Source organism: Carcharhinus amblyrhynchos, chromosome 33 (assembly GCF_965287045.1).
Source record: "Carcharhinus amblyrhynchos chromosome 33, sCarAmb.v2.hapA, whole genome shotgun sequence".
Lineage (NCBI taxonomy): Eukaryota > Metazoa > Chordata > Chondrichthyes > Carcharhiniformes > Carcharhinidae > Carcharhinus > Carcharhinus amblyrhynchos.
The window spans coordinates 22846863-22860866 of NC_137356.1; the positions used below are offsets into that span (position 1 = coordinate 22846863).

Consider the following 14004-nt stretch of genomic DNA (forward strand, 5'->3'; position numbering starts at 1 on the left):
TGTATATATTAACTTTATAAATAAACATTTGATTTGATTTATTATTGTCACATATATTAACATACAGTGAAAAGTATTGTTTCTTGCGCACTATACAGACAAAGCATACCGTTCATAGAGAAGGAAAAGAGAGAGTGCAGAATGTAGTGTTACAGTCATAGCTAGGGTGTAGAAAAAGATCAACTTAGTGCAATGTAAGTCTATTCAAAAGTCTGACAGCAGCAGAGAAGAAGCTGTTCTTGAATCAGTTGGTACATGATCTCAGACTTTTGTTTCTTTTTCCTGAAGGAAGAAGGCAGAAGAGAGAATATCCGGGGTGCGTGAGGTCTCAAAGAACAAAACAGCCCAGGAAACAGGCCCTTCGGTCCAACGAGCCTACGCCGCCATTTTAACATTGAGTCCCCCCCTCCACCCATGACCCTTGTCTATGCTTATGGCATTCCACATTGAGGGAAGACTAATTTAGGGACAATTTGTTACACCAATCAGCCTGACAGCACATCTTTGGGGTGTGGGAGGAAACCCGGAGCACCTGGGGAAAACCCACGCAAGCACGGGGAGAATGCGCAAACTCCCACAGACACCGGCCCAAATCCATGTATCTGCACAGCAAACAGTGATAGTCACTGAGCTGTCATGTTGCCCAGTATCTGGTCCAGTTTAGAACATAGAACATTACAGCGCGGAACAGGCCCTTCGGCCCACAATGTTGCGCCGACCAGTCTTATTTTTAAAAAAAAACATTGACCCACTAATCTAAACCAATCCCTTTTCGTCCATAAACCTATCCACCAATCTCTTAAACGCCCCCAAACTAGGCGCATTTACAACTGCAGCAGGCAGGGCATTCCAGTCCCTCACCACCCTCTGGGTAAAGAACCTGCCCCTGACATCCGTCCTATAACTACCCCCCCTTAATTTAAAGCCATGCCCCCTCGTGCTAGCTTTCTCCATCCGAGGAAACAGGCTATCACCATCCACCCTATCTAAACCTCTAATCATCTTATATGTTTCTATAAGATCCCCTCTTAGCCGCCTTCTTTCCAGCGAAAACAACCCCAAATCCCTCAGTCTCTCCTCATAGGACCTCCCCTGCATACCAGGCAACATCCTGGTAAACCTCCTCTGCACCCTCTCCAAAGCCTCCACATCCTTCCTGTAATGTGGGGACCAGAACTGCACACAGTACTCCAAGTGCGGCCGCACCAGAGTTGTGTACAGTTGCAACATGACGCTGCGACTCCTAAATTCAATCCCCCTACCAATAAACGCCAAGACACCGTACGCCTTCTTAACAACCTTATCTACTTGATTCCCAACTTTCAGGGATCTATGTACACATACACCTAGATCCCTCTGCTCCTCCACTCTATTCAAAGTCCTCCCGTTAGCCCTATACTCAACACATCTGTTATTCCTACCGAAATGGATTACCTCACACTTCTCCGCATTAAACTCCATCCGCCACCTCGCGGCCCAGCTCTGCAACCTGTCCAAGTCACCCTGCAAACTTCGACACCCTTCCTCACAATCTACCACACCTCCGACTTTGGTGTCATCAGCAAACTTACTAATCCACCCAACTATACCCTCATCCAGATCATTAATAAAGATTACAAACAGCAGTGGCCCCAAAACAGATCCCTGAGGCACACCACTCGTAACCGAACTCCATGATGAATAATTACCATCAACCACCACCCTCTGTCTCCTATCTGCTAACCAATTCCTGATCCAAGTACCTAAATTACCACCAATCCCATACATCTGCATTTTCTGCAGAAGCATACCATGGTGAACCTTATCAAACGCCTTACTAAAATCCATATATACCACGTCTACTGCCTTACCCCTATCCACCTCTTTGGTCACCTTCTCAAAGAACTCAATAAGATTAGTAAGGCACGACCTTCCCGCTACAAAACCATGCTGACTATCTCTAATCAATTCATTACTCTCCAAATAACTATAAATCCTATCCCTAATAATTCTTTCTAAAACCTTGCCCACTACAGAAGTAAGACTCACTGGTCTATAATTCCCAGGGAAGTCTCTGTTCCCCTTCTTATACAATGGGACAACATTCGCTGTCCTCCAATCTTCCGGTACTATACCAGAGACCAACGACGACCTGAAGATCAGAGCCAGTGGCTCTGCAATCACCTCTCTTGCCTCCCATAGAATCCTAGGGTAAATCCCGTCTGGACCAGGGGACTTATCTATTTTCAACCCTTCTAGAATATCCAACACATCCTCTGTATCAACTGCAATACTTTCTATTTTACACCCCTTCACCCCAGTGACCTCCTCAGCTACATTCATATCGTCCTGCGTGAACACCGAAGAGAAATAATGGTTCAATGCCTCTCCAATCTCTTCCGGTTCCACACACAACTTCCCCCTACTGTCTGTAACTGGCCCTAATCTTGCCCTAACCAACCTTCTGTTCTTGACATACCTATAGAACGCCTTAGGATTCTCCTTAATCCTATCAGCCAAAGTCATCTCATGCCCTCTTCTAGCCCTTCTTAACTCCCTCTTCAACTCCCTCCTAGCCAATCTAAAGCTTTCTACTGCACTACCCGAGCCCTCAAGCCTCATCCGAACATAAGCCTCCTTCTTCTTCCTAACCAACAAATCAACTTTTTTTGTGCACCACGGTTCCCTAGCCCTACCAATTCCTCCTTGCCTGACAGGGACATACCTATCACTAAGTTTAAGCCTACACTAACGACGTGAAGTACTAGGCTACTCTTGAAACAACCAAGAGCAGCCCCAGTACGACCCATCGCGTGTATGCCCCTCGTTGGACAACAAGGCAGACTGAAGCACCTGTGGATTATAAGAGAAAAACATCAGTATCATCCACATCCTTATACACACATTCAAAGGAATCCCCAAGTGAAACAAGTGAGCCAGAAAATATTTTGGAAGGTCCATAGGAATCCATTGATTCCCAGGGACGTCCCAAGGCTCTAAACCTTATTTAAAACGGTCTCCTATATCCCTCCATCTCCATCCCATCATGTGCCTATCTAAGAAACTCTTAAACAACTCCAGCGTGCCTGCCTCCACCACCTTGCTTGGCAAAGCATTCCATAATGCCACTACCCTCTGTGTGAAAGACCTCTCTCTAACATCCGAATTATACCTCGCCCCCCTCACCCTAAGCCCGTGGCCCCTCATAATATGCATTTCAAACCTAGGAAATAGCTGACCTCTGTTTACTCTATCTATACCCTTCATAATCTTATATACCTCTATTAGATCTCCCCCCAGTCACCGTCTTTCAAGGGAAAACAGCCCCAATTTGCTCAATCTTTCCTCATAACCCAGTCCTTCCATACCAGGCAACATCCTGGTAAACCTCCTCTGCACTCTCTCCAGAGTCTCCACGTCCTTCCGGTAGTAAGGCGACCAGAACTGTATGCAGTACTCCAAATGCGGCCTAACCAACGTTCTGTACAACTGCAATATTAGACTCCAGCTCTTATATTCTGTACCCCTCCCTATAAAGGCTAACATACCATAAGCTTTCTTCACAACCTTCTCCATTTGTACTGCCACCTTCAAAGACTTGTGTACTTGCACCCACAGGCCCTGTTGCATTTCTGTACTCTTTATAGGTCTACCCTTTATCATATAACTCCCTCCTACATTATTTCTGCCAAAATGCATCACCTCGCATTTATCAGGATTAAACTCCATTTGCCATGTATCTGCCCAATATACCAGCCTGTCTATATCCCATTGTATTGCCAGACACTGCTCCTCACTGCCCGCCAATCCAGCCATCTTAGTGTCATCTGCAAATTTGCTGATCACACCACTTACTCCCTCTTCCAAGTCATTTATATATATTACAAAGAGAAGAGGTTCCAGTACCAAGCCCTGCGGCACACCACTCGTGACAGACCTCCAGCTAGAAAAGGACCCCTCCACTACTACTCTCTGTCTCCTCTTACCAAGCCAGTTATCAATCCATCTAGATACCTGTCCTTGTATCCCATGAGCCTTAACCTTTTCAACCAACCTACCATGAGGGACTTTGTCAAACGCCTTACTGAAATCCATATAGACGACATCAACCGCTCGTCTTTCGTCGACTGTTTTTGTCACCTCCTCAAAAAATTCTACCAGATTCATAAGGCAAGACTTCCCCTTAACAAAGCCATGCTGCGTATCCTTAATCAGATCGCAATGCTGTAAGTGCTCATACATCCTATCCCTAAGAATCCTCTCCATCAACTTGCCTACCACTGATGTCAAACTCATCGGCCTATAGTTACCAGTCAGTCTCAATCATACTGGCTGATTTGACGAGACAGCAGGAAGTGTAGGCAGAGTCAATGGGTGGGAGGTTGGTTTGTGTGATGGATTGAGCGACATCACGACCTTTTGTTGTTCCTTGAGGTCTTTGGCAGAAAAGTAGCCATATCAAGCTGTGATACAACTATAAGGAATGCTTTCTATAGTGCATCTGTAAAAGTTGGTGAGAGTCATAGCTGACATGTCAGGTTTCCTTAATGTTCTGAAAAAGTAGAGGCGTCGGTGAGCTTTCTTAACGATAGCATCGGCATGGGGTGACCAGGACAGGTTGTTGGTGATCTCAACACCTAAAAACATGAAGCTCTTGACCCTTTCTACTTCGTCCCCATTGATGTAGACATTGTTCTTCTTTATGCATCCCGAAGTTGATGACAATCTCCTTTGTTTTGTTGACATTGGGGGAGAGGTTATTGTTGCCAGATTCTCTATCTAATTCCTGTACTCTGTCTCATCATTGTTGAGATCCAACCCACTACAGTGGTGTCGTCAGCAAACTTGAAAATCGTATTGGAGGGGAATTTGGCCACACAGTCATACGTGTATAAAGTGTATAGCATTGTGCTGAGAACACAGCCTTGTGGAGCACCGCTGCTGAAGATGATCTGGAGGAGGTGTTGTTGCCTACCCTTATTGATTGTGGTCTGTGAGTTCGGAACTTCAGGATTCAGTCGCAGAGGGAGGAGCCAAGGCCCAGGCTACTGAGTTTGGAGATGAGTTTCGAGGGAATGATAGTGTTGAAGGCTGAGTTAGAACATAGAGAAACTACTAACTACTAAGCTTTCTTCACAATGTTCTAACTCAGACTGTGTGGCCAAATTCCCCTCCAATTCGATTTTCAAACAGGCCCTTCAGCCCACAAGTTGCGTCGAACATGTCCCTACCTACTAGGCTTACCTATAACTTACTAAGTCCCATGTACTTATCCAAAAGTCTCTTAAAAGACCCTATCGAATCCGTCTCCACCACCACTGCTGGCAGCAGAGTTGTCGTTAATAAATAGGAGTCTGACAAAGGTGTCCTTGTTATCTAGGTGTTCCAGGGTTGAGTACAGGGCCACTGGAAATGGCATCTGCTGTAGACCTGTTGTGGCAATAGGCAAACTGTAGTGGATCCAAGTAGTCCAAGAGGCTGGAATTGATTCGTGCCATTTCGAAGCACTTCATAATGATGGATGTCAGAGCCACCGGCCAATAGTCATTGAGGCACGCTGCTTGGTTTTTCTTAGGTACCGGGATGATGGTCATCTTCTTGAAGCAGATAGGGACCTCAGATTGTTGTGAAGAGAGGTTGAAGATGTCTGTGAATACCTTCACCAGCTGATCCACCCAATTAAGTGACTCCACATCTGGGTACCCCATCTGGGTCAGTTGCTTTTCATGGGTTGACGTTCAAGAAAGCTGTTCTGACATTTGCAATAGTCAGGTTCAGGTAAAACCAGGGCTATTGCTCAAAACGGGCGTAGAATGCATTGAGCTCATCACGGAGAGGTGGATTGGAGCAGGCAATTTTACATGCCTTCACCTTGTAGTCTGTTATGCCTTGCAGACCTTGCCATAGCCGGTGGGGGTCGGTGTAGCTGGCCTGGGACTCTAGTGTGGTCCGATATTGTCTTCTGTCATCTTTGATTAATCTACTTAGATCGTATCTAGCTTTCTTGTATAGGTCAGTGTGGTCTGATTTGAATGCCTCAGACCTGGGACTTCAGCAGGCAGTGGGTATCCCTGTTCATCCATGGTTTCTGGTTGGGAAACACACCGATTTGCTTCTTTGGCACACAGCAGCTTTAATGATGGGACTTTTGCCTCTGTGGAGTTATTTCACTAACCATGCCTGCTAAATTCTCATTCAAATCATTAATATAAATAACAAATAACAGTGAACCCAGCACTGATCCTTGAGGCACTCCACTTGTCACAGGCTCCAGTTTGAACCTTCTGGCTTCTGTCATCCAGCCAATTTTGTATTCATTTGGCCACCTCGCCCGGATCCCGTGAGATTTAACCTAATGCAACAACCTATCATGCTGTACCTTGTCAAAGGCCTTGCTAAAGTCCATGTAGACAACATCAACTGCACTGCCCTCGTCTACCTTCTTGGTCACCCCTTCAAAAACTCAATCAAATTTGTGAGACATGATTTTCCACTCACAAAGCCATGTTGACTGTCCCTAATCAATCCTTGCCACTCTCAATCCTGTAGAGCCTGTCTCAGAATACCTTCGAACAACTTACACATCACAAATGTAAGGGTCACCGTCTGTAGTTCCCAGGCTTTTCCCTGCAGCCCTTTTCAAACAAATGCATACATTTGCTACCCTCCAGTTCAGGCACGTCACCCGTGACTATTGATGATGCAAATATCTTGGCTAGCAAATTCACAATTTCCTCCCTAGCCTCCCACATCGTCATGGGATACACTTCATTAGGTCCCTGGGATTTATCTATGTTGATGCACTTTAACACTTCCAGTACCGCCTTCTCTGTAATATGTACACTCCTCAAGACATCAATATTTATTTCCCCAAATTCCTTAACATAGAACATTACAGCACAGTACAGGCCCTTCGACCCTCAATGTTGTGCCGACCTGTGAAACCAATCTAAAGCCCATCTAACCTACAGTATTCCAATATCATCCATATGTTTATCCAATGACCCTTTAAATGCCCTTAATGTTGGCAAGTCCACTACTATTGCAGGAAGGGCATTCCACACCCTTACTATCCTCTGAGTAAAGAATCTACATCTGACATCTGTCCTGTATCTGTCATACCTCAATTTAATGCTATGTCCCCTCGTACTAGCCATCACCATCTGATGAAAAATGTTCACGCTGTCCACCCTATCTAATCCGCTGATCATCTCGTATGCCTCTATTAAGTCACCTCTTAACCTTCTTCTCTCTAATGAAAACAGCCTCAAATCACTCAGCCTTTCCTCATAAGACCTTCCCACCATACCAGGCAAAATCCTGGTAAATCTCTTCTGCATGCTTTCCAATACTTCCATACCCTTCCTATAATGCAGTGACCAGAACTGTACGCAATACTCCAAGTGCAGCTACACCAGAGTTTTATACAGCTGTAACATGACATCATGGCTCCAAAACTCAATCACTCTACCAATAAAAGCTAACACGTAACACGCCTTCTTAATAACCCTATCAATCTGGTTGCCAACTTTCAGGGACCTATGCACATATACACCGAGATCTCTCTGCTTATCTACACTACCAAGTATCTTACCATTAGCCCACTACTCTGTTTTCCTGTTACTCCTTCCAAAGTGAATCGCCTCACACTTTTCCGCATTAAATTCCATTTGCCACCTCTCAGCCCAGTTCTGTATCTATGTCCCTCTGCAAACTGTAACATCCTTCCACACTGTAGACAACTCCACCGACTTTAGTGTCATCCACAAATTTACTAATCCATCCTTCCATGCCCTCATCCAGGTCATTTATAAAAATGACAAACAGCAGTTGCTCCAAAACTAGTATACCATTAGTAACTGAACCCCAGGATGAACATTTCCCATCAACCACCACTCTGTCTTCTTTCAGCTAGCCAATTCCTGATCCAAACTGGAAAATTACCCTCAATCCCATGCCTCTGCATCTTCTGCAGTAGCTTACCATGGGGAACCTTATCAAACGCTTTACTGAAATCCATATACACCACATCAACTGCTTTACCCTCATCCACCTCTTTGGTCACCACCTCAAATAACTCAGTAAGGTTTGTGAGGCTTGACCTAGCCTTCACAAAACCGTATTGACTATCCCTAATCAAACTTTTCCTTTCTAGATTATTACAAATCTTATAATCCTTTCCAAAACTTTGCCCACAACAGAAGTAAGGCTCACTGGTCTATAATTACCAGGGTTGTCATTACTCCCTTCTTGAACAGGGGGACATTTGCTATCTTCCAGTCTTCAGGCAATATTCCTGTAGCTAATGATGACATAAAGGTCAAAACCAAAGGTTCTGCAATCTCCTCCCTAGCCTCCCAGAGAATCCTAGGATAAATCCCATCTGGCCCAGGGACTTATCGATTTTCACATTTTCCAGAATTGCTAACACCTCCTCCTTATGAACCTCAATTCCGCCTCGTCTAATAGCCTGTAACTTAGTATTCTCTCCGACAACATTGTCATTTTCCTGTCTGAATACTGACGAAAAATATTCATTTAGTGCCTCCCCCATCTCTTCGGACTCCACGCACAACTTCCCACTACTGTCCTTGACTGTCCCTAATCTTACCCTAATCATTCTTTTATTCCTGACATACCTATAGAAAGCTTTAGAGTTTTCCTTGATCCTACTTGCCAAAGACTTCTCATGTCCCCTCCTGCTATTCTTAGCTCTCTGTTTAGGCCCTTCCTGGTTAAATTGTAACTCTCCAGTGCCTTAACTGAGCCTTCACATCTCATCTTTATATAAGTCTCCTTCTTCCTCTTCACAAGAGATTTAACTTCTTTAGTAAACCACGGTTCCCTCGCTCGACCACTTCCTCCCTGTCTGACAGGTACATACTTATCAAGGACACACAGTAGTTGTTCACATTTCAGTTGTGCTCATCCCCTGCAGATTTCTTCCCCATCCTATGCATCCTAAATTTCACCTAATTGCATCATAATTTCCTTCTCCCCAGCTATAACTCTTGCCCTGCAGGATATGCCTATCCCTTTCATCACTGAGTAAACATAACCAAATTGTGGTCACTATCACCAAAGTGCTCACCAACTCCAAATCTAACATCTGGCCTGGTTCATTACCTAGTACCAAATGCAATGTGGCCTCGTCACTTGTTGGTCTATCTACATTCTGTGTCACGAAAACTTCCTGCACACAATGGACAAAAACTGACCCATCTAAGGTGCTCAAACTATAGCCTTTCCACTCAATATTTGTAAAGTTAATGTCTCTCATAACAACTACCCTGTTACTTTCACTGCAATCCAGAATCATCTTTGCAATTCTTTCCTCTACATCTCTGGAATTTTTCAGAGACCTTTTGAAAACACCCAACATGGTGACCTCTCCTTTCCTGTTTCTAACCTCAGCCCACACTGACTCAGTAGACAAGTCCTCATCAAACGTCCTTTCTGCCACCGTAATACTGTCCTTGACTAACAATGCCACACCTCCCCCTCTTTTACCATCTTCCCTGATCTTACCGAAACATCTAAACCCCAGAACTTGCAACAACCATTCCTGTTCCTGCTCAATCCACATCTCCGAAATGGCCACAACATCGAAGTCCCAGGTACCGACCCTCGCTGCAAGTCAATCTAACATCCAAGCTTTTCTCATCAGGAAATATTAATGAGAAATATTCCGTTAGGATCTCTCCCATATCTTGTTGATCTGCACATTGATGACCTTGCTGATCTTTAAGAGACGCTACTGTTTTGTCCTTTATATATTTATAGAATGTCTTTGGATTCTCCTTTGCCTTATCTGCCAAACCAATCTCATGTCGCCTTTTTCCTGATTTCTCTCCTAACTCTACTCCTACACCCTCTATACTCTTCAAAGGATCCACTTGATCCCAGCTACCTATGCATGTCATGTGCCTCCTTCTTCTTCTTGGCCAGGGCCTCAATATCCCGAGTCATCCAGGATTCCCTACTTGTACCAGCCTTGTCCTTTAGTCTAAGAGGAATGTGCTTAACTTGAACACTGGTTAATACATTTTTGAAAGCCTCCCACTTACCAGAAATCCATTTGCCTGCCAATAGACTCCTCCAATTAACTTTTAAAAGTTCCTGTCTGATGCCATCAAAATTGATCTTGCACCAATTTAGCATTTAACTTTTGGGCCAGACCTATCATTTTCCATAGCTATCTTAAAATTAATGGAATTTTGGTCACTGATCCAAAAGTGATCCCTCACTAACATTTCTGTCACCTGCCCTTCCTTAATCCCCAAGAGGAGGTCAAGTTTTGCCCCCTCTCTGGTTGGGCCATTCACATACTGAATGAGAAATTACTCCTGAATACACTCAACAAATTTCTCTCCATCCAAGCCGCTAATACTATGGCTGTCCCAGTTAATGTTGGGAAAGTTTAAATCCTCTATTATTACCACCCTATTTTTCTTGGAGCTATCTGTGATCACCTGACATATTTGCTCCTCAATTTCCCACTGACTATTTTGGGGCCTATAGCATAACCCTATCAAAATTATTTCCCACTTCTTATTTCTCAGTTCTACCCAGACTCAGTGAGTGAACCCTCGGATATATCCCTTCGCAGTACTGCTGTGATGTTTTCCCTAATCAAAAATGCAACTCCCCCTCCTCTCTGCTCCCCTGCCCTATCTTTCCTATAGCATCCTTTCCTATGGGATAGTAGACATTGAAGTCTGTCTCTCTCTGGGAGTGGGATTGTAGACACTGAGTTTATCTATCTATATTGAGTGGAGTTTCTCTCTCTGGGAGTGGGATAGTAGACATTGGGCCTGATTTTATAATTTTGATTCTAAGTGCTGAATTAAGATCTGACTCAGGCACCCCTGTATGCACTTAACCTGGGGAAAAAAAAAATCACAAGTCTGAATTGGGCTGTGGGTGGGGCTTATCACATCTGAAATACTGCAGCTCCAATCGGAGCTTTGAACTGCGTATGTGCGGTGAGAAAAAGTTTGAAAAATGCGCCCATGTCATATTGCTTCTACAAAAAGCAGATCATGTGGCCCGGGAGCGATGGCTCCCACAGACATTGCCCCACCCCCACAACATAACTGTCCCCCTTATCCATCCACCACTACCCCTACCCCCACTACCCAGACCAATCACGACCCTCTATCCCCTTTGCTGCCACTGATCGCCTGCACCCCCCCCGCCCCCGACCAGATATCTACCTGGCCTCCTTCCTCGTCTCACCCCGTCACCAGAGAATGATGTAGTCTCCCTCCTCCTCCTTCCCCCCAACCCTTCCCCAGCCAGAGAGCAATCTGCTTCCCCTTAGTTTGAGCTCTGCCCCCTAGTTCTTGTTTTACCTGCCAGTGGAAATGAGTTCCCTGCTTCTAGCTTAAATACTCCCTTCATAAACTTACATGTTTCTATAAGATTCCCTAAATTATTCTCCCCTGAATCTGGTTTCCAATAGGGATACCATACGCATACACATGGGTCAAGGTAAGTGTAGGAAAATGCTTTGTTAAAATGACGGTGAGGGCTCATTGGGCCGAAGGGCCTGTTTCCCGTGCTGTGTTGTTCTTTGTTCTTTGTTTGTCCATAAGAACATAAGATCTCCCTTCATTGTTCTGAATTCCAATGAGTAAAGCCCCAGTCCACTCAGTCTCTCCTCATAAGCCAACCCTCTCATCTCCGGAATCAACCTAGTGAATCTCCTCCGCACCCCCTCCAGTGCCAGTATATCCTTTCTCAAGTAAGGAGACCAAAACTGTACACAGTAACTCCAGGTGTGGCTTCACCAGCACCTTATACAGCTGCAACATAACCTCACTGTTTTTAAACTCCATTCCTCCAGCAATGAAGAGCAAAATTCCATTTGCCTTCTTAATTACCTGCTGCACCTTCAAACCAACTCTTTGTGATTCCTGCATAGACATTGAGCTTATCTATCTATATTGAGTGAAGTCTCTCGCTGGGAATGTGATTGTAGATATTGGGTCCGATTTTACCACTGCGTCGCGCCCGTTTCTCGGTGCAAAAACATGGTAAAGTCGGGTGTGAGGCCATTAATGCAACCCGCGCCCCCATCCGCGCAGATGGCCACTTTACTGAGGCCCAGGAATGGCCTCAATCCGATTTGCCACCGAAATGGACATGTTGAATAAAAGCCTGATTCGGGCACTCCAGCAGCTGAAGAGGTAAGTTCAGAGCTCCCAATGGCTCTCTGACTCAGATTGTTGGTGGGGGAGGTTGGGTGGGGGGGTGGGGTGGGGAAGGCGGGGAGGCGGGCCTGATCATTTTGTGGTGAGGGGATGGGAAGAGTGGAGGGAGGCCCGATCATTGTCTGGTGTAGGGGGTTGGGGGGCGGGGGGGGAGGAAGGCAAATTGTTGTCTGGTTGTGGAGGTGGAGGGAGGAGAAAGTGGGTCAGATGTACCTCTGGGTGGGGAGGGAGGCCAGATCATTCTCTGTGGGGGAGGGTGGGGAGTGAGGGAAGCCAGATCATTCCCTGGGGGAGGGGGGTGGGGAGGGGGAAACCAGGTCAATCTCTTGGCGGGGGGAGGGGTGAGGGAGACGAGATCATTCTCTGGTGGGGACGAGGAGAGTGAGGCCAGATCATTCTCTGGAGGGGTGAGGGAGGCCAGATCTTCTCTGGGAGTTGGGGGGGCGGGGATGGAGGCCATATCATTTTCTGGGGAGGGGTGGCGGAAGGCCAGCCAAATGTTTTTCTCGCTGCGCATGCACAGTTCAGAGCTCCGATCGTTTCAGGCGCACTAAGCCCTGCCCACAGCACAATTCAGGCATGCGATTTTTTTTTCAGGCTAAGTGATAATGGGAGCACCTGAAAGCAGATTTCCAAGTTGGATCTAATTGCACCCAGATTCAGCACTTAGAATGAAAATGGTTTGAGTTTATCTATCTATATTGAATGAAGCCTCTCTGAGAGTGGGATTGTAGACATTGAGTTTATCTATCTATATTGAGTGAAGTCTCTCTTTGAGAGTGGGATAGTTGGCATTGAGTTGTCTATCTATCCTCACTGAAGTCTCTCTCAAGGAAAGGAATTGTAGACGTTGACTTTATCTGTTTATATTGAGTGAAATCTGGGATTGTGATCATATCTTTCTGTTTCTCAAAGCAATATGATAAATCATTGAGCTTCTCTTCATTTTATACCTTTAGTAAACATTAGTCTTTGATCCCAATATGTGCATGTTTCTTGGTTCAATCCCCTCCTTTAATCCCTTGCTCCTCTTCCCTCCAATTCACCTCCACTGATTATACCATGCTTGCTCATTACCTTCTTTATATATCTTCCAATTCCATCTCAAGTCTCCTTACTCTCTTGCATATCTTCAAACCCACAATATTTTTTACCCACTGGGGGATCATCGGGGGAAGGATTTCCGAGCTGATTATCAGCCTGTTGAATTGTGTTAAATGCATCTTCTGTGGCCAAATTGTCCTGCCATTGGACTCAACCCCAAAGCTTCTGGTCCAGATTATCATTGTGCCAGAAGGTCTCTCACAGCCCCTTTACTAACTTTGATCATTATTAAGCGATGTATTGAGGCAAAAACACATGCATAAACCCGAGTCCATAGCTAAAAACAATGACACTCCAGAGCATATTCTAAACTTCAATTCATAGCTGACTGCTTACCAGAATCTCATGAGGTGTTGATGTGGGATCTGCAGGAAGCTCAATAAGATGACTCCATCCTCAGACTTTAGTAAAGTTTGTGACAAGCTGTGAGTACTTATAGCAGAAATGGATTTGGTCAGAATTCTGATTTGTTTCCTGGAAGGTGAGACTCACCCAGCAAGATGCCTGAAGGTGTAAACACAATCCTGGTTGTATACTGTGCTATGCATTGTGTAACTTGATCCAATCATTGTCACTCTTATTCCTGGATTCTGACATGTACAGTGACATTTTCATAGTTTCCCCTCAATGCTCACACTCAGTTTAAAAGCCAACAACAAATCAACATTTAGTAGAAACCAGTTTGCAATTGGTACTTGATGTTTTG

At 45.0% G+C, this 14004-nt stretch overlaps 1 protein-coding gene across 1 annotated transcript in view; it reads right to left on the reverse strand.

The window, feature by feature from the left end:
- LOC145361063 (pancreatic secretory granule membrane major glycoprotein GP2-like) overlaps positions 1 to 13738 on the reverse strand; it is a 48046-nt gene extending 34308 nt beyond the window's left edge. The window contains exon 1 of the mRNA XM_080216627.1: positions 13635 to 13738. The gene's annotated coding sequence lies outside the window, so the exon portion shown is untranslated. The remainder of the gene's footprint in view (positions 1 to 13634) is intronic.
- Positions 13739 to 14004: the final 266 nt, after the last annotated feature.